The sequence below is a fragment of the Spodoptera frugiperda genome, chromosome 5, assembly GCF_023101765.2.
Source record: "Spodoptera frugiperda isolate SF20-4 chromosome 5, AGI-APGP_CSIRO_Sfru_2.0, whole genome shotgun sequence".
Classification (NCBI taxonomy): Eukaryota; Metazoa; Arthropoda; class Insecta; order Lepidoptera; family Noctuidae; genus Spodoptera; species Spodoptera frugiperda.
Window position 1 is genome coordinate 4,039,967 of NC_064216.1, and position 24,870 is coordinate 4,064,836.

Here is a 24,870-nt window from a genome sequence, read left to right on the forward strand (position 1 = left end):
GATGTTTTCTGGAACAAGGTTTTGTTAAATGGAGACTGAAAACATTTAGCTTTGAATGAAGTAGTTCCAAAGTAAAACACAATAAGAAAGGAAGGTCAAGCAAAACTAAGTGTAAAATAATTATTTATAATACTACGAAAAAGATAACACAACACAACACACGTGTTTAAGTGCGAACCTCTCAATTTTTCAAGTCGGGTAATATACCTAAAAGTAAAACCTCCTAAGTCTAGAAAATACTATACTGAAAATCCCATCAAAATCGGATTAACAAAGCGCGAGATAATCGCACACAAACATACATAACTACATACATGCAGGTCAACGTGAGAATTTCCTACGTTTTGAAGTCGATTAATTAAAAATGCCCAAAGTTTTTTCTTTAATATCGGTTAAGATTTGATCGATTTTTTTGCACCAACATTCCCTTGAAGGAAGCTAATAAAAGAATGAGATTCATACCAAATAATACCAGTAGACCAGAAGACCAAAAACTCTATGTAAGTCAAGGTTAAACCACTCCAGGATGTTATTCAGTACTCATGTTATTGTTTGTTGATAAACTGGGAATGCGTATCATAACGTGACCTTATTGTGAGACAAAGATGGCATTAGCATTTGTTGACGCAATATTAATAATTCAAAGGTTAATCGGAACAATTATACAGCGATAAGCTGACGGTTTACTCCAGTAAGAGCTATAATTGGATTACTATTGTAGATAATAACGGTGAATGTTTTGCTATTGGGTGAAATAGGGTCTTTTAGAAATCTTAATAGAGTATCATAGAAATTAATAGTGCCAGGAATTTAAATGAAAGGTAAGGTAAGGTCCTTTACAATCAGCTGTATTTTAAGTTTGTTGTTTTTATTCCGAAGTCAGTCTTAAAGGATTAGCAGACACGATAGAGCATCATCATGAAGTCTCCATAGAAAATGATCCTACATTTAGCCCCTTTTTTTAAGGGAGGAAAATCATCCAAATATGTCTCTTGCCAAGGGCGAGGCAAAAGGGAGTATCAGACTCTTACTGACAAAAAACCATCCCCGTTCCTACTCCTGGTTTTTCGAACCGGGGGGTAACGCTCTAGGCAGTCCGCAGCTCCGGGTCAACTTTAACCCGAACTCTTTTTCTAACCCTCATATACAAGCACAAACCCTTATTATTACTAAACACTAATTAACTTATGTTTTATCCCTCAGACCTTCATTAAAGTTAAGCAAAAAAGCTAAGCTTTTTCTTGGTGCAAAATGCAGTTTACGTTACACCCAGCGAAGCGTAGCTATTATATGCAAACGGCAAACGGTCATGGAAGAGATTAGTAGCGGTTAAGTTTTTGTTTGTATTTATTTATACTTAGAGCTCATGAGTTTTAATGTACTGTACATAAAAGGTATTATATAAGCTACTCAAAGTTCTACAAGAGTATGAAGAAAAAGCAATTGAACTCTTCTACATAAGACGGACTGCCATACTGTTACGCTTAGTCCTTTAGCGGGTAGATTAGAGAGTACAGTTTAAAGGTTCAGGTTTATCAGTAAGCGCTGCTGAATAGCTGTATATGATGGGCGGCAGCAACAGCATGCGGAGCACTTCACTATGCAGTAGGAGCTTGAAGCAATCAATCCTGACTGCTTTTAGCAGTCCATGTATGATGGAATGGTTCAGTTTACATACTGTACACTATACAAAAACTCATAGTTTTGACTTTCTTCTTCGAAACCTCTGAGGAACAATTTTTTTTTATAAAAATGTTGCTCCACACTAGGATTTTCTCCTGTGTCGTGGATACGTTTACAAACGTACATTTTCACATAACACCCACGTCCCACACCCGGAACAACAATTTGTAGATCGAACCCGGGGCACGTAGCACGGCAACCAGTTGCCCAGCCACCGCGCCAACCGTGCAATCAAAGTCGAAAATGTCTGATATTATATTAGCAAGAACAAAATTGTGGAACATACAACTACGTAACTAGCTTATTTAGTTAAAAGGGTATGTGTTTGCTCTATTCCTATTTGTTTTCCAGCTCCTGCCATATATTACGTTATGTCCTCTTGTTAATCTAGGACTTTGTAGAATTTGTTTTGTACTGTCACAACGGAGTCTCTTAATTAATTATTTTGTGCACATAAAAACCGATGGTGGAATGGTTTTTTTTTGGAATACATATATCTTTTTTACTGAACTCCTTCGTTAGTCAAGTGGTCACAAGCGCAACTGTCAAGTAAGGGGCCTCGAGGACGTTTTTTGGTTTTTCAAAAATTCCTCAGTTGATACTGGGTCTTTAAAATTTTACATCTTATCTCTATGGCAATAAACTCATCCCCTAAAATGTAATAATGGGACAAGCTCGCCACAACCTCCCAAAACCGGTGCAACTCATGTAAGCTATGTCCAGTAGAAACAACCATGACAAAACACTGGTACACTGAAGACCGGCGCGTCCCATGGACATGATCTCGCACCGGAATAGATCAGAAGATATTATTAAAGAAGAAAACGGATCATACCCTAGAATATGTGACTCAAAACATAACTAGTAAAAAGTGAGGGTCATTATATTTGAGCATTTCTACCTAACTTATCGGGGATTAAAAAGGCAGCCACTATTATGATGCCTATGTATTTATATAAATGAACTTTTGAGAAAATGTTCATTTTAATGGTCTACCATCATTGTCTTGTACAGTTTTTGTGTAAGGCGTTATTGTAATGTTAGTTAATTGCTAAACTAACGGGTTATTCGACTTACAATGCATAATTAACATTGCAGTTCACATGTAGATAATCATTATTAAGTTATTACGTGCGATTGACATTAAGGCTGTGACGTCATCGAGTATAATTGTAGTGCTTAGGCTTCCATGTTGTTTGAATGGTTTGGGATTAATGAATGGTAATCTTGTATATAAAATGTATATGTATTGTAGGTAGGTTTACTGCGGACAGCGTCAACGTAACACGTTACCGGGGCTCCAGCTCAAAGCAGAAGGAACAGGGTGGTTTTTAGTCAGTAAGAGTCTGACACTACCTCTCGCCTCACCCAAGGTGGTATATAGACTGTGGGAGGTAGGTTTACTGCGGACAGCGTCAACGTAACACGTTACCGGGGCTCCAGCTCAAAGCAGAAGGAACAGGGTGGTTTTTAGTCAGTAAGAGTCTGACTGAATAACTCTCGTCACACCCAAGGTCGGAGCAGACATACGATGATTATCCCTCCTTAAAAAAGGTAGGTACTAAAAAACGTGTAGAAATTTTAAAAGCTTTATGCGGGAAAAAATACAAATCGAGTATAAAAAATACGTCGATTTTCATAGTTTTCAGTAATAGCTTTAGGCCTCTTGTGAACGACACGGTTGTTCAACCGTACAGCGTGTTTGCCATATACGGTCACGGTAAAAAATCGTGTGCATGTGTACAAGAGGCCTAGACTCGAATAGATCAATTTGAAGTTCATCAAACACTGACAGATCGCTGTTTTGCTGTCTCATACTCTCATCAAATGAAATAAAAACTGCCTAAAATGTGAGAAGAATGTTTTACAAAGACGGTTCCTCCTCAGAATAAAAATAATTATAGACTAAATAACAATAATATTATGCTACATTGTAGCCAAAAAAGTAAATTCTAGCAATATTCCTATCGCATACGACTGCAGCAACAAGGCTGACCAAGTAATAAAAATCACGTTTATATAAATAGACCTTACTCACATGGAAATACCCAAAACAAATAAAATGTCAAGCACTCTATTTCTTACGAACTTATCATTTACGACATTTTACTAAATTAATACAAAACGCTAAATAACAGAATGCATGCAACCAAATATATTCTATTTATCAATGAAAATAAAGTGAATCTATTCATCCAATCCAATCTCCCGGAGCTGCGGACTACCTGGCGGGATTACCGGGGCTACGGCTCAAAAAGCAGGAGTAGGAACGAAGTGGTTTTTAGTCAGGAAGATTTTCTAACACACTCTCTCGCCTCGCCCAAGGCGGGAGAAGCCATTATATAATTGTTCCTCCTTAAAAAAAACAATTCAATCCATATTATCATAATCCAAACCACATTACATTCCAGCCTCCATAAAATCACCAAGAACTTCCATAAACGCAACACAACTTATCCCAGAACTAAACAAAACCTCAAACCACTCAACGAACAAAACAATCTTCAATAAAAATAACAGCAAAAGAAAAGCAAATACAAAAACTATTAACGAAACAAAAACGTTGACAGACAAATAACTAGTTAAACCACATAATATTTGCTTTGGTAATACATAGAAAATAAACGATGGAGACCTGTAGAAACAAATCAATGTTTTTGGAAGACAAAAACACAATGATATTCTGATATTCGATATTAAGGTTATAACTGAGATCTGTCTGTATGTGAACGTTTATGAATGTGTGGAATTGATAGCAAGCAGAGCCGTATTATAAGGCAAACTAGACGAGTTACTAGGGCGCCAGGTTACAGAGAGGGGCGCCACGAGACACACGTGCCTAATTAGTGTATATAGTGCTATCAGCGCCAAACAAAAGTTAGGTTAATTCTAAGTATGTGATTGCCTTTGTTGGGGGAAAATCATCCTATGACTTCTCCCGCTTTGGGCGAGGCGAGAAGGAGTGTCAGACTCTTACTGACTAAAAACCACCCCGTTCATACTTCTGCTTTTCGAGCCAGACCCCGGTAACCCGGGCCCAGTCTGTGGTTGTCTGATGGCTCTTTAAGGCCGCGAAGAGACTTCGCCAAAAACAAGTAAGGTTGATCCTAAGTATGAAGTATTTGCCTAGGGCGCTTTTCTATGTAAAATCCGCCCCTGACAGCAAGTATTAATTACATAAGGACGTATTGGAGGTCAAAATAATACAGATCCTAGACATATATTAATAAGAGATAGTTAATAAAGCGTTCACGTTCAATAATATGGTATTGTTCGTAATAAGAAATTTGCCAAGAATATCATCAAGAATTTGTAAGACATTTGTAATGTGAGAGGTCAAAATATTTCTATTGTGTGTTAGACCGAAGACAGTGTTTTTATTTGAAATTGATATGACAGAACCGATAGTTATGACTTCGATACTTTTTAATGATCTGAAGAAATTGATATGTGTAGGTATATCGATGCCTTCTGGCTAAAAGCGATTTTTTTTTTGCGATTTTGAGTTATATACAACTTTATACTTCGGTTGAGTGAAATACGAAACACGGGTCTTGCATTTTTATTTAAAGAATCGATATACAAAATTTCAAGACTTTACGAATCGATCGAATAATGTGTATAACTCAATATCGCAAAAAAATATAGCTTACTCTCTTTTGGCCGGGAGGCTTCGATATGTACCGAAAGAGATGCCTTTGTCAAAATCCTGCCATTTAGTATTCTATTCAGCTTGGCAGATGTATGTACTATCCACATCGTATGTAGATAAACAACACGAATCCTCTACAATTTTGTATCAAGCTTTACATTTCGACCATCCTGTAATCTGATCGTTGTTACAGCTTGCATTGCGAAATAGAAAATCAAAGAGGATTTCACGTAAATTCCCATTCATATACCTCAAAGAAGACAGTGTTTTAAAATAGCATAGACTCGTCTGTTTTTATAGAATCCCATACTGTTGCAACTAACAATAATAAATGTTGACAAATTACTCATTGTTAAAGATATTATCTTAAGATTTGAGGCATTCACGAGATTGCTGTTTGTAATACCTCAAGTGTTGGTATGTCTTCATATATTTGTGGAAAGGTGTGGCATATTAAAGGGACCACACCTTTTTTATAACGCGTTGTGTAAGCAAATTATTTGTCAATAAAGGTTTGAGAATAGAATAACAAAGAATAACGTGTGAAGTTTTACATATAAATTGGTAGATGAACAGAAAATTACATATAAGTAAAAAGTTTGGACGTGAGTTTTAAAGTAACTAAATAATCCTCATATAACTGAATGATTGGATAAGAAGTTTTCCACCAGAGATGTGCTATGCTACGTTGCTGTGGACACGTCCGCATTATTTTATTGCTATGCTAAGCAAAACCTACATAGAAGTAAGAACCTAAATCTTAAAAAAATACTGTGAGAACTATTTTCCATTTATACTAAGTCTAGGACAACACTAGCTACATACACTTATACTTCAAAGGCACATTGTGAGTCATGGAATAAATGATCACAGTAGTTAAGTACTAAGCACCTAATTCCGTGAGATTGGGCCCAAAAGCAAGCTATCGAGATAAACGAGAATGGTCCTAAATAAAGAACGAATGCCTAGGGAATATAAGATCATTATACGTTAGATAGGTAACACAGAAAGTCTATAAGAGAAGATGAAGATCGATTTCAAAGCGTGCATTTACCTTCCATGCAAGATTATTAATGGTGTGAAATGAGCACGCATGAAAAGACTGATGACTGTTGATGAAGCGAAAAAGGTATGTAAGATTCGTAGCAATTGGCGTTCTTTTGTTGCTTACCTCCATGGGAGAAAGGCGTGAGGTTGTGTATTTATTATTAATGGCAATCTTAATTATATTTTACCTCCGAAAATGTAGACTCCCTAGAAAGTTTAAATAGCTTAGTAAGTAAGCTCAAGTCATGGAAATCTCCGGCCACCAAACCCGGGCCCAGTAGGGCTGATGCCGACCCGGAGCTGTGGACTACGTAGCGGGTTACCGGGACACTCCCTGTCGCCTCGCCCAAGGCAGGAGAAGCTATTGGTTGGCATTCCCCTCTTAAAAACAAAAATAGAGGAAACATCACAGCGGATTTTAATTTGTAAGATCTCCTGACTAAGATAATGACTAAATTATGTGATATTTAGGTGGAAAATATTATATTATTATTTTCCCATATTCTTCATATACAACAACATTATTCGATACACAATGAACATTACCGGCTATATAGAAAGTGGTATATCATCAGTAATAGTGCAATACTGCGTAAATAGCTACCGTAATGACTTTGCTAAAATCGTTTGCAGTTATCGCAGGAAATTAGATCGTTATACTTGCATTGTGTAGTATATTAACGATTTGCTACAAGTTCAAGGAAATTTTAATGGATTGTCATATTTTGGAAAGGATTATGAACAGAACTTTTATACTTTGACTGCACAGGTTTGCGTAGTGGCTGGGCAACTGGCTGCCGTGTAACGTGTAGCGGGTAACGGGTTCGATTCTCGCTCGGAGCAGCACTTTGTTTGATCCACAAATGGTTGTTTTGGGTTTGGGTGTAGAGCTTTTTTGAGAATAGCGTGATAGTTTAGTTATTTTAGCATGATTGATATAAAATGTTAATTTCACTACTGTGTTTAACATTTCCACCATCTTAATTACATAATATTATTCTATATAGTTCACTTCTACATACATTTGAGTTTCTGAGAAGTGATCGAAAACATACCTAATTTACTCGTCTCACGAAATTTACTGACGTCGCTTTTTGATGTCATCGTTTTAAATGCAATACCTACTAGCAATAACGCACCTGTTGTACTTACATTTGTAAAACAATGTGCACTTGACAAGTCCAAGGCAGCATGACTTGAATAGAAATATCTTAAAACATAGAAGACGGCAAGTTTAAAAAACCCAACTTGAAAAGTGAGGGATTTCCTGTGAGCGAAAACTATGCTGCTGAGGTACAAATGAGACTGGAAGATAATAAACAAAAGAAAGACGAAAATGCTTAAAAGAATCAATAGCTATAAAGATGACAACCGACTAAAGGTACGCGTCCACAGGCTCGCATCGTACGCATTGCACGCAACGGATTTTAGTTTGTCTTGTATAGAAACTTATACAACTGCGTCCACTGATCCGCATCGTACGGACCGCATCATCAGCAATGCCTACATGCGATACGTACTGATGACGTCATACGAAATGCGTACGATACGGGCCTGTGGACGCTTACCTTTAATAGCAGGTGACACACGGTCAATTCAAAGGCGTATCAAACCAGTTAGATAAAAGAAACTTATGTTTTCTGAACTATGTATGTGTTGCAATTACTACGTGCCGTTTTCACACATTCCGAATTCCAAACTCCATAATATGGTTCAAGATTTCGAAACCAATTACCACGTAGCACTTTGCACAATTTTAAGTATTGGGACCACTTACTCGTACCAATAACCAGTCAAGTCATCAAAATGAAGTAAAATCATATTCAAAATAAATCTATCACCCTAAGAACGAAGCAATCTTTGCTTGACAACAATACCTCTATTCCATCAACAAAGCCCCTACACGTGTCGTCCTTAACTAAATTCTAAATTACCAAGGCATAATTATTCATTGGCGCCTCAATAAATACAAGGATTACCAATGTTTGCAGCATGTCCCTCGGTACAGCAACCAATCAATTTACCTACCAGCTCTAAATCCCTCAGGAGACTCAGTATTCTCGATTAATGTTGCGTAAATTTCAAATACAGGACCTAAAGCCTTTAAGTATCCTTTAGATTTATACCAACTTTTGTGTATCTAATTACAATTTGTAGGTCTAGGTGGCATTTGGGGATATTTCTGTCTGTCTGTTACGGCTTTGAAGATATTAACTTAAGTGGGATTATGTTAGTTTTGGATTAGTCGCAGAGAGATTAAGTTGGAATAAGCTTTTGGATTTTGAAAACTATCTTTATTGTCATTCTGAGACATGAAGACTTTAACTTAAGCCTTGAAACTTTTAAAGACAATGACTCTAAAGTTAATAATATTGTCTTTAAAAATATCAGTTCCTTCAATCCAGATCTCATTATTATCAATACGGGCATTGTTCTCAGAAATCAATAAAACCGTGAGAGAACAAATAACACCGTTACACCAAATGCAATCAATATTAATATTACAAAAAGCAAAAAAAAAATACGCTCTCACGGACATGATAAACGGAGCTAATTTTTAATTTGAGCTGCAGATTTATTTAATAGTTACAAAACCGATTGTAGATTTGTAACGGTCATACGGACTCGTAAACTTCTATTTGATAGGAATAGGAGTGTATGAAGTCATAGAGGCAAGGATGATTGTTTGTTTTTTGTCACAATTACCAATATATCAGTAGAGGCAATGGATGAGGCAGTGTGTTAATAAATCGAACTCGTGATGAGCAAAAAAGATTATCTTGTCGCTCAAACTTATTTGAAGTGGTTGGGATTATATTTGAAGCTTTTAAATGGTACTTTGACATGACAGATAAATATACAAACGCTATTTGTGGATGTGGATACGTGAATCATTTTTGATACAAAATGATTTGCAAATAATTCTGTTATGGAAAAAGTAACAAAGAAATTGGTGGTATAACAAAAAATAAATGGTCCTAATGAAGTAGTTAAACTTGAAAACATCTATGGCAAAACATACGAATCAAACAAGAATAACACAAAAAAATTACAAAATGTACTTTAAAGACTTGCAACTAAGGCACAAAATAGACCTAATCTAATAAAACTTGGGACTTAAGCAGGTGAGATGCATAAGTATGAGGTATTAGATGCAAGCACAGGTAATGAGGATTCGAGCTCACATATGGAAACTTCAAAGGGTTAGAACTTCGTTCGTTGAAGAAATTCTCTTGAGATATTCGAAATGATTTTATACTTTAGGTTAAAAACAATAAAGTTGAAAATCTTATAAAAGAGCTTGACAGAAAGGTGTAGCATGACCTGCTGGTGTCTGTTACGTATTTGTATTTTGTTTACGTTCGCGTTAGAAGCAAAGCTATGTTTGAAGTGCCTTCGTTTCAACTAGTTTGATGTTCGTTTGAGTATCTAAATATCATTTTGAGTAGTATAATAATAGAATTGAATAATATTTTATTGTAGATACCAAGACATCACGCCTTTCAAACCTCAAGGTGGAAGATAGAAGTAAACATATTCAATATAGCGCTCACCATTCACCAGTTGTGTTTATGTCGCATGTAATAAAGGCATCATAACTCCAGACTCAGTGGGGAGATTTTTTTTTAAAAGTGTCGATACTAATACCTAATACTCTTTTTGATATGGGAAATCAACCAATGACTTCTCCCGCCTTGGGCGAAATGAGAGGTGGTATCAGACTCTTACTGACTAAAAACCACCCCGTTCCTATTCCTATTTTTTCGAGCTGGAGCCCCGGTAACCCACTAGGCAGTCCGCAGCTCCAGAGTACCTAATACTTAGAAATAGTTTGAGAAAAAGATGTCTAGATGATAGTAAATGTTATAACTATTAATTTCATTAGAGCCGACCTAGTTGGAAAATGTCAAACTAAAGGGAAAGGTTACCTAAAGGTTTTGAAGTATTTATTCAGTATTTTAAAGTCTGTTACAGCAAACTATTTTACTTAGTCGATGGCCAAACCCTTTACGTAGTTGTAAAATTTTATCCAAATACGTAAAGAGCACAAATGTACCTATTGGAGACTCGGTTGCCATCCAAGATAGAAAAATAAAAACAAAATACAAATGTCACCTCGTTATAAATGTAAGCATATTTCTGAAACTTGCATACCTAAATAGCTGAATCGATTTTGATGAATTTAGTGCAGCAACAAATGAAAATTTTAATAGACATTGTAAGAAAGAATAGACGCATACATAATACGCTCTTCCACCCGATTAAAGCGTTAGGTACCTTTACCTACATCGATTAAAAAAAGGTAATGAAAGCCGACATAGTATGAACACGGCCAAGCTTCCAGACAATGAGTCATCACCACGTAGTGGACATTAAATACAAAATTACATCACTCCTGCCGCTGACAACGCAGAAACTGGAGATACAATGGGAATTCGCTTAAAAGCTCAAGTAACAGAAGCGTAATTATACACGAGAATAATGAGACTGTGAGAAAATGAGAAACAATAGAATTTGTTATAGATTAGCCTTCAAAACCATCGCAATAAGGTTCAACTTTGATCGTCAATCCCAAGCCACTTCATTTTCAATTAAATAGTTGAGGCACTTGCAAGCCCGCTTAGAGATTCTGGCATATCATACATAATTGATGAATGAAATTATGCTAAACTGCACTTAAGGTACTCTGTTTACTATCCAGGACAATAGAATTGGGATTTACGATAATACCTGTTGAAGGGACTAGTCCCTTTAGCACGGGAAAGTAAAGGAAAACAAATATGAAACTTGTGAGTAATATTACTCATGCGTTTACTATGAATGATTTATTGCACGCTTCATTCGAAAAGCTGAATGAAATTTAAAAGTATACATGACTCGTCGATAATGACGACCAATCGCGAGCTGATTCCAAATTCGAGAGTCACGGGTGATTCCGAATGCCCCCGAAGTAAGCACGAGCACCGTGAAGAGATCAACGCCCCTACACCTGCACTATCACGACCTGACATTCCAAAGGATTTACTAAATACTAAAACAAGCTAGGATCGCAAGCAATTTACATCCAACAGATTTAATAGGATTTCGATAAATATTTCGCGATAAAAGTAAACAAAGTAATTCGAAACGGAAATCCCAATCATCTGGAATCATTTTGTACACACATACTAATCACATTTAACGTGTAAATTCACACTTTCGCTTTCAATTTGTGTGAGGAAACTAAACATATACAGCACAGGTGTTCCACTTTCTTTGCCAAACATTTGTGAGAAAAAAGCCGCGTATCTAAAAAAGGCTCTGAGCAAAATTGGATCGGAATCAGACGATCAAACACGTCGACGCCGGCACAAATCCATTTAACCATATCCATATAAAAACATTTGCACTAGCACGCCCAAGACTGTTTCGAAAGAAGCCACGGACCGTGAACATTCCACCGGCCACTGAGCATAAGCAAACTGGAACAGACAAAAACATCAACGCCATACTTTTGTTCGAGTAACAGGAATTTAAAACATGAGGGATTGTCGAGAAAGTTGAAATATTACGGTTCAGCACTAAGTACAGTAAAAATTCTGATGGATGATCCAGGTTAGTACTCAGTTTTATGCTTTATTATAGTTTTTATCAACTCGTTGCACAAAAACGCAGAATATCTGTCACAAATTCCACGAAAACCGAAACGTTCATAGTTTATTTACTGAAAATATATTGCAAGTACGAAAAAAGTGACTTGTAAACGCGTAAAAGATTAATTTGCCAAGCAGCAGTCACGAGCACATTGTGTAGAGGAACGTTACAAAGCTGATGACACTTGTGGAGAAGTTTTATTGATCGATTTACGAAGTAAGTAGTGCGTGCGCGCGGCAGCTGCGGCGGCGCATGCTTCTAATCCCTCTTCGTTCACGCCGACACCGTTAACGGCCGGCACAGAGGTTCCGTGGCAAAACGGCCACAATGATTCCGTAATTAATACTATTCGGAGCACGCCACTCTTCCAAAACGGCCTTGTTTCCAATTCGGCATGCTACGCTATCGTAAATCGTTTAGCGCATCACAGAAATTATTCAAAGGGTTAATGGACAGGTGAGACTGAATCTTGTACAGATTTTTCTACGTTTCAACTCGTTTGAAATGTTTATGTACTGAATTACCGAGTCGTATTAACAGTGAGAAGTATAAACGTTTATGAACAGTGCGATGTACTTGAATAAATTAACTTCAGACTAGATAAACCTATAGATAATAAAGCGGTGGGAATCTAGAACAAAAGACTAGAACTAATTCATATTAGTGTTATTACGTCTACAGACAAAAACAAGAACGCAACCGACGTCAAAGATTTATTTAATTCTCCTCATTTGTTTTATTCATTAATTGGGCCTGAAGACAATATAACTTAAACATTTTGAGCATCCTCTTGTGTTCATAAAGGGCCCAGCTATAAATAATGAGGTAACAAAACCACTCCAAATGACAATGACGGTTATATTTTAACAACAAATACACTCAACCCTTTCGAGTATAATAATAGCGGAAGTACCAGCATCAAGTGTTACCGGGCACATCCAAACGCATAATTTATAACGCTGTGATATTTGTTTGAATCTAAAGGGAATTTCCTCGAAGTGAACCAAATTGTGATTGTTCGGAACACACTTATTTGCTTAATCTAAAATTCTTACTCAGACTGCTTCCATTTGCCGTAGCATCCCCAGAGATAGAGAGCCGTATAATGCCTTGCAAAATAAAAATTTAAGTAAACTCCGGAACACAATGTGTATTTTTTCTTGCATTTTCAATTAAAATGTACGTCAAGAGCATTCATTAGCATTAAAGTATAATTGGTCATCTATCATAAACGAAACTACATTTAGTTTTAAATGGACGCGCAAAAAATTCATGACTTTTTGCTCTTAGCTTCTACATCCGAGATGGAGGATAACTAATTATCCGCCTAGGTACCGAAAATATAGATGTGTAAGTAGGCAGAGATCGTCAATCTATTGCCGAGCTCATAAATACTAGTTTGGCTTCGAGATTGTTTATAGGAAGTGCAGAAAACTTATCCATCTACATTCCCAGTGGGTGTCATAACATCAGTTATTTTTATTATGCTAAAGCAGTTACTTTTTATTTTCACGAATCGATGACTGGTTTTTATTTGAGTCATGCGATATTCGTCTTTATCGGCCACGAGGCTTCACATCCTTTCTTTTTTTGTTCGCATAACTAATGCAAATGCCGAATCTTCATCCCACGTTAATGATAGTTTTATAATTCAATGCTCTCCGCAATTTAGATTTGATTCTTCACTTGGAGCTTAAGAATACTTCGTACACAAGGCTAATGAAGTAGCTGTGCCTGTCAATTTCGTAGCTATCGACAGGTGATTGCCCCAAGAGTTCATAATTAGAAATTTTCTTAAGAAATTCAGCCTAATTAACTTTCACATCCGGAGCATCATTAAAGGTTTCATCTAATTCAAAATGTGCTCGATATAATTACGCTTGTGTTTATTAATTCTGCTGTTCATGACTCGGCTTTTGGGAATTATATAGAGTAGTGATTCATGTATTTACATTTTGTTTATCATAATTATTCTATGTATCACATTATCCTAATTAAAGTTTGCTTTGAATTTGTCTGGCCGGGTATAGGATCAGTATTTGTGCTGCGGTCACCGTAACTCGTTACAAATTAGGCGATGCGGGTGGTCTTAGGCTAGATTACTTCATGAGACGTAGTCAGACCAAAGGATAAATCCATACGGCAATTTACTTACTCCAATCCAGTTTGCAGCTTTACATTTTTCTGACCCAGGAAGGACAGTGATCCGCAATAGCAGAGCCTTTGCAAAGCGATCAATCAAGACAAAATTGCCGTGTTAAGTGCAGTATCCGACAAAGCGACTTTTGCTTTGAACCGTGAGAATTTTCCAATCACGCGGAAGATAGTAATTAATTACCGTGTGTGAAGCATAGAAATTGATATCGTTAACGGATTTCGCCGTGAAAAACATTTGTATCGTTAGAAATCTTGAGATCGTATTGCTGTTGATAATCTTAGTTCTTTTGTTGCTGTTAATATTCACACTGTTGCTGTGGCTTGATTGTGACACGCTTTCTACAATGTAGTCTAGATAAATGTCTCTCTTATATAAAGTTTTACGAGTGTCTTATGCCTTAGATTTAATAACTTTCAGCGTGCATCTTTCGGTTTTTAATTAAAAATGATTTATGTCTCATCATAAAAAAATAATAACAGTTATCCAACAGAAGCATTTCATGCGATTTGATTGACCCTTTGAATAACAATAACGAACATAAGAGCCCTGATTTGGAGATTCCCAAAATAAATTTAAAAAACAACACAATTATGAAGGATACACGATACTCTGATTGCGCACAACTTAATTCAAAACTTAATCCGTGCACGTAAACTTGATTTTTCGTTGGCCACAAAATTTTAACCGTTGCAGCACATTGTAAGGGAAACGATCCATTCATTGTAACTCTTGTACAGCTTCACTGGGGCTTGCAGACGAATTTCAACTTTGATTCTTGGGGCATAAGACATTTTTTTCAATGTACTTTCTTGCTGTACTAACGTCATTGTTTGGAGAGTTTCATACGGGAACGGACGTTGAAAAAAAGGGGCACGACGGGAACACACCTGTCTGCGGTGTTGCCAGTTTTTGATGAGAACCAGTGAATGGCGACTGTGGGGATACAATGGCAGCGGACTTTTCAAGTTGGTTAAGATTCTCAAGCGTCGCCCTGATTTAAGTTGCGAATTGTTTTGACGATAGGGCCCACAAACTCAACCGACACCTAATTCTATTAGCCTCCAGAGAATTAAGAGAAACAAGAGAGAAAGAACAGCAAATTAGATTTCGGAATTAATTTGGACGCGGCGGCCTTTTATAGTGATAGGCTTCTTAAACGGAGGATTGAGTCAGCGATACCTATTACGGGGATTATAGTTTTCGCTCCAAAACTTAAACAATGCAAACGTTGCTTGTTTCTTACATTTAAGGTAAAACATCGGAGACATTAGCTGGTTCCCTGGAAGATATAACAATATTTCGCAAAATCACAAAGCATGGATGTTTCATGGCAATAAATCTGAACAAACGAGAAATGAGCAGTTAAGTTTAAATGGCATAACCCGTCTAGTTCCCAACAAAGTTACATCATAACTCGTTCAGTGACAGATCCGTCAACAAACTCCTGCGCACCATTCATTCGCCCACGGCCGCGTTCCTAACTCGAAATGTGATTTAATACTTTAAATTATGGATTTAAAGAAGTGAGTGATTGTTATTGGTTTTAGGGTTCACTTTATGATGGCCACCCATCTTTATGAAGCTGTCACGTGATGTGCCCAAAATGGTTGAAGTACCGGGAATATCTTGAAACAAAGAGCTCCTATTGTTCAGCCATTGTGAATAATGGGATGTGTCTGCTTCCTGGAGTGATGTACTAAGTAGTTCGTCTAATAAGAGGCATCATCGGCGCAGGCGACTTTACGGCAAATTGAGCAGACCTTTATAAGTTTTGACTACACGAATACATGAATGCCATAGCCAACCACCTGGATTTGTTTTCGTGCTCACTGAATGACTTCACTGTAGCCACTTATAGGGTGATAAGTTATGAGTTTGAGTAGCTATAGAATATGTTGTTTTGTTATATATGTGTTATTTATGTTAGTGTAGAATAGTAGTGTAATAAGAACCTGTCTGCCGCATTAGGCATGTCCTGTAATGGTAGATGTAAGGTGTGAAATAAATAAATAAATAAATAAATAAATAAATGAAACTCGACCATGGTGAGATTTTTTTAAGGAGGGAAATTCATCCATTTTCTTCGCTCGTCACAAGCGAGGCGAGAGTGAATGTCGGAGTCTTACTGACTAAAAATCTATTGATATTTGTTACGATTCAAGTGACTACGAAATTTATATGATAGTAGCTTTTATACAAAAATCCTTAAAGATTAAAAATCTTTTCAAAATAAACAGCAACAAACAATGAGGCAATTAAGTTAAGCGGATTTAGATTTAAATAAAATCTAAAGCATGCAAACGACCTATTTCGAGTCACCGTGAGAATTAGGCACTAGGTACCTACACATACGGAAACAATTCCATCTTGTGACCGTGCTCTAGCGCAGATTTTAAATAAATCTTGCTCACGCGCAGCATTTTTTTCAAGGCCATTAACAAAACTGTGACTGTGAAATGTGTGCATTATTACACTCGTTTCTAAACTATGCAAGACTAAGTGTGAAATGTTAAGATAGTGTTTTTGAAAGCAAATATTACTTACCTACTTTTGCTTAATGAGTGAGTGTAAAAAATAACAAATACCTATTTGTTTTTATATTAATTGCAAGATAGTTCTGTTAATATAAAGAAATTATTCACATAGCACATGTCACATAATAAAATATTAAAATAATATCTCAATCTAAAACCGCCCCAATAAACGATAGTCTCAAGGAGAAACCAAAAGCTAAGCAAACAACCCCTCAAAAAAAAAGCAAACAGACAAACATTTCATCATACAGAGTGTTAAAATGGACCCTATTGTTTCATAATCAGTCATGCATAATCAAAATAATATGATGAAACAATACGGTTCAGTTTTGAACAATGAGACACCTAATCACATACATATGTCGGGATCGATGTTCGACAACACCCTGATGATCGAAAATTGTTGTATTAACATAAATATTTTAATACATTTACATAAGAAGTTTAAACAATGAGTTTATAAAGGATACGTGTGTTGGTTCCAATAAAAAAAGTAAGGTTATCTTTTATAGGTCCTAATTGGAATACATTTTTTGTCTCTTTTATCTAGCGGTTGGACATACAGCTGCCTTTATTTATGAGCCGGGTAGAGTTTTATCGAAGATGAACTCAGTACTACACTTCCTCCAAAAATATTCGATTTTATTAATTACAGTGTACTTACTCTCGACTAGTTTCAAGCTCTGCAGGAGCTCATAATTTTGAGTAGCTTGTACGATAACGCCTCGAGCGTTACACAACAGCTACATAAGTAAGCAGTACAACTTGATTTGGTATGTCTCACAATATTTAAAACCCGACAAAAAGCCTTACATATTAAAGATCAATTTAATATGCACATTTACAAAAATACCTGACAGGACTTTTAACAAGATCTAATAGAACAACTAAGGTAATAAATAGACTACGATATTCCATATACACGTATCTTCGGCATCACTATTTGCATAACGCTTACCTTATGGTATAAGGAAGGAATCTATAATCAGTTTTCTGTCTTATTAAGAGTTAAGGATTACTTACGACTTCACTTGAATATTAATCTCTTACTATGTAAGTATAAGGTTGCTTTTCCATCAGATGTGTTATGTAGCTATGCTACGAAGATGTCTTAGCTAAGCTGTGAAACTATGTGACCGTTTCCACCAATACTAAGCTATGTAGCTGTGCGAGGAAGATACGCAGTTCGAGCATGTGAAGACATCCATAGCACACATCCATAGCACACATCTTTCCATATAAAAAAAAGTATAGCTTAGCTGAGTCCATTTCCACCAGTGCTAGTGATTAGTAGAAGCCTAACCTCACGCCTTTCTCCTATGGCCCTCCATAGGAGACAGGCGTGAGGCTATGTATGTACATGCAATAGAACTCATAAATGACCGAAAAGTGGATGGTAACATTTGATAGACAATCATTTTTGCCAGTTAAGACTGATCATCGACGCCTATTGACGCAAAAGTACCTATTGTAATTATATCTCTACATACTCCTTCAAAAAAAGAGGCGGCATGTCATGTTACACAGTCAAGCTCGGATAGGAGATCAAGTTACTAATTAAATAACTTAATATTAAAGGATTTTCGGATGGATCAGGTTTACCTGTTCAGTGAATTATGTTTTTCGAGCCGAAATTACAAAAATCTGTTGTTTTCTCGCTAAAGGATAAGACGATACCAAGTATACTAATAATTGCTTGTTATTAATTGTAGTTAAAATTGATTTATTAATCATACAAGTGGATGCTACATACTTAAAAGAACAAAGAACTACAACAAATTGCTTTAATAGTAATCGTATCTACAAACATTTAGTTTTATACAGAAATCGTGTTATTTTCGCTAGACAAGATACAAAATCAATCAATCTAGTAGCATCTATTTACTAAATTGAACCCATCAAAATAGAAGCGTACCTTCAATATATTGTAATCGATTCATCCATCATAGCACTACAAAGAAAGATTACACATTTCATTACAAAATACAAAGTGTATAAAAAACTCTTCGAACAATTTGTGGCTGTCTTTTTATGTTGTCAGTTGGAAGTCGGTGTCCGAGTCCATCATTAAATGGAATCTCAGTAATCATTCATCATCAACGGTGATTTGACCAGCAGTTAACCCGCCACATGCCCAGCTCCCAAGGTAGTCATTGAAAAAGAAAAAAACACTCGCCTCAAATTCTTATGCCTCTAATAATGAGGTTTGTTTTGTTTGAATATTGATTTCCAAGTTTGTTTCAATAAGTTCTGGAGTTGAAATCAACCTTACGAAGTACGCTTTAGGGATCATAAATATGGTGCTGATAAAAAACTTTTTTAATATTCATAAATTGAATTTGTGCCGCCAAAATGGGCAAGTTGAGTTAAAATGTTAATTTCCGAAAAAGAAAACCTAGTAAGGATACAAAACCGGTAGCCATTCACACTTCTTTCGCTTCCTGCGGTTTGGGTGCTCACGCAGACTTCCTATTTTAAATTATACGAGCACGCTCCAAACCAATCACCTTAATTCCACCGATCCACTGTTTTAAGGCAAATGAGCGGCGAGTCTCAATTTACATAACAAATCGCCTCATTATTATGAAAATCTTACTCTTCTCTTGATGTTTCCTCAAATAATTTTCGGCACGCAAACACCTTTAGGGCAAAAACTTAAAAAAAAAGAAGTACGCAAACGGTAGCCAGATATTAGCACAGGCAGCCTTTTTGTTTTATCTAAAACATATGAACATGTGTAAAGGATATCCGCTGAAACTCCGCAAGGGGTCATTACGAGCGAGCAATCCATATTTTTTATGAACACAAGCCGTTTACTCGATTTTAAAATTATCAGGTTGTTGAAATAAGAAACGGAATACGGATGCAGAAAATTATAGTTCGATACGATTAATCGTTTCAGTAAGACTTGGAATTAAGTAAAGAATGAAACGGTTACGGTGTCTCGATGACGCGAATATAACGGGCGCTGGTAGACAAAACAATAACAATGCTATTTTGTCATCGATGTTTACAAATATCGGTTAAATAGATGAGCAGAGATTAAATCAGGATTGAATAATTCTTGACTAAAGTTTGGTAATGTTAAGCGTACCAGAACGTGATCTTGTAACACACCAGTGACGAATTAGGCAAATACCGATTACTGGCAGAGCTAAAGAAAAAGGCTTGTTGTCTATTTTCCTTTCGTGGTTACAAATCGATGTCAATCCACATAGTGATTGGAGTTGTGTCGGTAATTTATGCCGAACATAGCAGATGGCGTTCCAGTTCCCAGAGAATTACGCACGTTTAGAATATATTATTAACGAGGGCTTCCACGCGATTCCCTTCCTTTCGCAGGTGATAAATCTAATTCTAAATTATGTACACATGTTTACTAAAGCCTAGATCTGTTTTAGGTGATATATGGACCACCGATCTATTAGGGACAGAATGATTAAGCATAACTTCAAACTGGGATTAACTTTATTATTTCACAATCCCTCTTTTACGACGCATTAAGACATCGAGGCTTTGGACGAAAATAAAGCGAGAATCGATGACAACAAAATAGCATCATTATAGCCAATTGAGTACAAAATAAGTTTTCCAATAATAGAATAATTTTCCGAACCATTTGACGATTCGTGATACGAAGAAGTTAAAATTTGTTATGAAAGAAAGTTTAATTTATTGATGAGACCGAAAATAAAATGTAAACCTGTTTCCCTACTGACCGGACAGTAGTAGATATAGATGAAAAATCAAAACAAACAACCCGAAGTAGTATCACTCGGGTCCAGAACTAGATATGCAGAGGCAACTACTAATAAAGATAATAAAAAACCTGTTAATCAGTGACTTCCTCGGAAAAAGATTAAACGTACAAAACAAGTAATTGGTTCGAACAATTCCAAAACTGGTATATATTAAAGAAACGAGATTCTTAAGCTGTCAACGACTTCTGTCTTTAAATCAATGTAAGTAATATTTTCATGGGTTTATGGGACCGATTAAGTAACGTAATGTGACTAGTGCTTATCTTAACTTGCGAGCGGTGTGTCACAACTGGGTAATGGGTCGTTTTATGCCCACGATGCTTTCGATAAAGAAAAAATAGAGCGAGAGATGAACGGGGAAAATAAATATCGAGAAAATTCAATTTTGACACCAGAAATTTGAGCAAAGTATCTGACGTAGCTCTGTATAAACATTGTAAAAAGTGAGTCAGTTTTATTTAAGCGTTCATATAATGTCCATAAAACATTTCGTCAATAGACGTAACCCTATCTCATTAACAAAAAATATGGACGACAAAGACATTAAAACTTACCATAGAACATTCACACGCTTCATCATCTCCCGTCATTAATATCACTTCACACTTTTGTCAACGGTTAATTAAAGTAATTACTTCAATCCATACAATCTAATAGAGAGGACAAATGTTTAAGATCAGTCAAGTTCACGACATGTCTTAACTGGTCACGACATGTACTTACAAGATGTTATGAAATAAACATATGAGTCATTGATGGCAATGTAAGAACATTAGCGCTGAATTTATGAATTGCTCGAAGTTCATGAGTGATGTATGGCCGACTCAGCACATGCTTCAACCGACAGGGCCACAGTAAACGAAGACTCTGTCTTTATTAAAAAAACAAAATCGTCTGGGACTCCAAAAAGGTGAACTAGAGGTGACCTGAAAAATTTCAAATGACTTATCGGTTCGTATCGAAGAGGGTTCGGTTCGGCCCAACCGCCATTATTTACACAAAAATTCCAATCTAAGCGAGAACAAAGAATTTATGCGCAAAAACATGTAAGCAATCGTAATTTTTGCTTAACCTTGGCCGAAACTAAAGTCGAATAGCTAAAGAGATTATTTATACTGATTAATTTATTAACATGAGCCCATATAAGTCCAACGATTTTTTATCCGGATAAGCCAAACATAATTGTTGTCAATGTATGCAGGTTGGTTAACAAAAACGTGTCGGTTGGAATTTCAAGATTAAACTTTGCAACAGTGACAGGTTATTAAGTCGACACCTACCATAATGATCCGCTTCCTCAATAAAGTCTTTAGTGATGCCGAAATAATAGTCTTCGAACATAGGTACTCTATTTATTTATTTCCGCAGGAAACAATTAAGAACATTTTGAATTTTAATGCTAAGAGATTTATCTCCCGCAAAGTAATTAGAAGCCTCTCCTAGTTTCATTTCTACCTTAAATATTATAGAAGTACTGAGTGGTTAATTACAATTACAAAATCTGATATTAAAATGAGAGTTTAAGGTTTAAAGTACCTTTAGGCATTAAAGTATAAATAAACAAAGCTTACCAAGAGACAAAAGGTGGATCTCGAAGGACTAACCAAAGACCTGGAACAAAAAAGTTTGTGTTAGAGAAAATCTCATTACAAAAACGGCTCCCATTTTGGAATTTTTGGGCAGAATATCCTTAACAAACATACCGCAGACATAGATACATGAGGTAAGGTTTCTCCCTAATATTGGGCCTCGTGTCAGCGTTTACTGAAATAAGTACCCGAAACGTTAAAAGGACTCTCAAACCCCCTCATTTCTGACATTAACGTCTGGCTTTTTCTAAGCTTCCAATTTGGGGAGCCTCGCTTAACGCAGGGACGGTTGCAATTTCGCCGGTTTGAAATCGTCTGGTCTCGTATTAACTTTATAATGTATGTACCGACCTACAGAAGCTATTAGCTTGAAACCTCTTCAAGTTTTAAGCCGCTGGAAACCTTTAGAATATTCGTTACTTCTTTACAAAAGATCATCTTTTTAAAACTTCTATTTGCATGACAATAAATGATAGACTTAGTTCCCAATGTGCCTTTTACCTATCCAGTAAAATAAAATACTCATACTGTTTTATACGAAGTTTTTGAAAGCAGCAAAATAGTAGGTATACTAAAACGAATGCAATGTAGTTTTTGAAATAGAAGTTCTTCCTCAAAAGATCTTGCTTTAGATAACTGCTATCAAACCGCTTCCACAGACTCCATAGCCCATCAGCATTTTCACATATAGAAAATAGCAACATTGTATATTGTAATCGAATCAATATTTCTCAAGTACACCCAGCAATACTCTTTACTCATCAGTTTTACAAGGTGTAATAATAACAGTACCTTCTCATAACTATTAAAGAATACCTTAATACAAGTTTGCTTTACGTTGAGCGAAAACGAAACGAGAGCGCGTTCGACGCTCTGATTGGCCGGCTCGAATGAATCAACCAATCAAAGCGCCGAACGCGCTCTCGTTTCGATCTCGTTAAACGTAAAACAAACTCGTACTAAGCTCTTTGTCTGTTAGATACGCCACAATAAAATAAAGTGTTTTACTCAGTAGATAACTATTACATTACATTTGAAATTCATATCAGAAATGTATGAGAATTTCAGGCTAGGCAACAGTCCCTTTGGAATTTGAGATGGAAGAAAATTCTCGATCGCATTATGGCTGTTGTAAACATATAACTGACAGTCATGTTGTTTGAGCTTTGTAGATATTTTTAACTACATATCAGTAAAATGTTTGATTTTTGTCTTACGTCAATTGGGCTACAGGGCATTTAATGTAGGTACAATATGTTTACTGGCCTGTCGAATAGTCTTTCGTCATTGAAAACGAAAACTAGATGAGAGATGAAATGGAAATAGATAATGTAATCGAGCTCCATTTGCATACAGTCGCTAACTTACTTGCTAATTTATTTAGAAAGTTAACTGCCAAAATGTCTACCAAATAATCAAATTCGACTCAATATACATCCGAACTTAGAACTTAAACATCAAAACGAGTACTTACCAAAAATACTCAAACAAAATATTCAAAAGACAAGAATTACAACGACCCAAATGACCCTCACAGCCTTTTAAAACCGCGCACCGTCCAAAAAACTCCATTCAGAAATCCGGTGCGCCCAAAAGGTCTCGATCGGAACATCGGAACAGGTATTTCATTCATAAGTTGTCCGTAGTAAGCCAAAAGGGTCAGAGGGCCTAGTAAGAAGTTTGTTTTACGTTCGAGAAGATCGGAACGTTACCGCGTTCGGCGCTCTGATTGGCCTGCTCCAATGAATCAACCAATCAGAGAGCTAAGTTTAAGAGCTTGTTGAATGTAAAATAAACTTGAACTAAGGCTTTAGATACGAGTATACGAGTATCCTTGTTATCATTAGCACCTCGCCACTCCCACGTCACTAAACATGTATGGGAAATATTTTGTTTGATGTTTGGTCTCCTTCGTTTTAACATGGCATGTTACAGATTTTGTAGATGATATTTGAAGGGTTTTTTAACTTTGAAGACTTAGCACGTAGCACGGTGTGTTGAATTGTATCGTGTATGGTAATAGGATTATCATCTGTTTATCCTTACGTTAATACCATTATAAATGCAAAAGTGTGTTTGTTTGTTCGTATTTATTTGATGTCGCGTCGCCACGTATATTTTAATTTCTGTTACTACTATTCATTAATTTAGTTACCAGTTATGACTGAACCTATATAAAATCAAGTGAATCACTCAAAACCTACACATTTTATTGCACAATAGAAGATATGAATTGCAACGAAAGAATTTATAGTAGGTGCAAGATGGATAAGTTATTTATTGGTTGAAGTATCATGAGAAATGAGTCACTAAGTACCTAAGTAGGTAATTGCGACAAATAAACGTTTTTTACTGCAGAGTAACAGTAGCCGGTCATTAAAATTATTGGAAAGAGTTTTTGGAAAAAAACTAAAGAAAGACTTGAAAATTATAGTAGATTTGATTGCGCGGATGGCGCGGTGCCTGGGCAACGTGATCGATTCCCGCACGGAGCAACACTTTATTCCACAAATTCTAGTTTCGGGTCTAGGTATCATGTGTATGTGAATTTGTATATTTGTAAACGCTGTTTTTTTTATACTATTCTTAAAAACATACAGAAACAATTTAAAACAGTTGCTCTTTCAGCAAATAACTACATATGTACAAAGCCCGCTATTTCTTTATCCCTTTGTCACATTGTGATTCAGAAACTTTTATTTATTTACATATACATATTTGATTTGTGAAATGCGCAGTAACATACATACTTACATAGCTATGTGATGTATGTTGTACCCGCATTGTCTTTGTTTTATTTATAAGTACAACA

At 36.2% G+C, this 24,870-nt stretch overlaps 1 protein-coding gene across 1 annotated transcript in view; it reads right to left on the reverse strand.

Annotated features, from left to right (window-relative positions):
• Positions 1-24,870, reverse strand: part of LOC118271857 (MOXD1 homolog 1) — a 78,201-nt gene that overhangs the window by 39,414 nt on the left and 13,917 nt on the right. Inside the window, exon 2 of the mRNA XM_050693621.1 lies at positions 22,041-22,080. The gene's annotated coding sequence lies outside the window, so the exon portion shown is untranslated. The remainder of the gene's footprint in view (positions 1-22,040; positions 22,081-24,870) is intronic.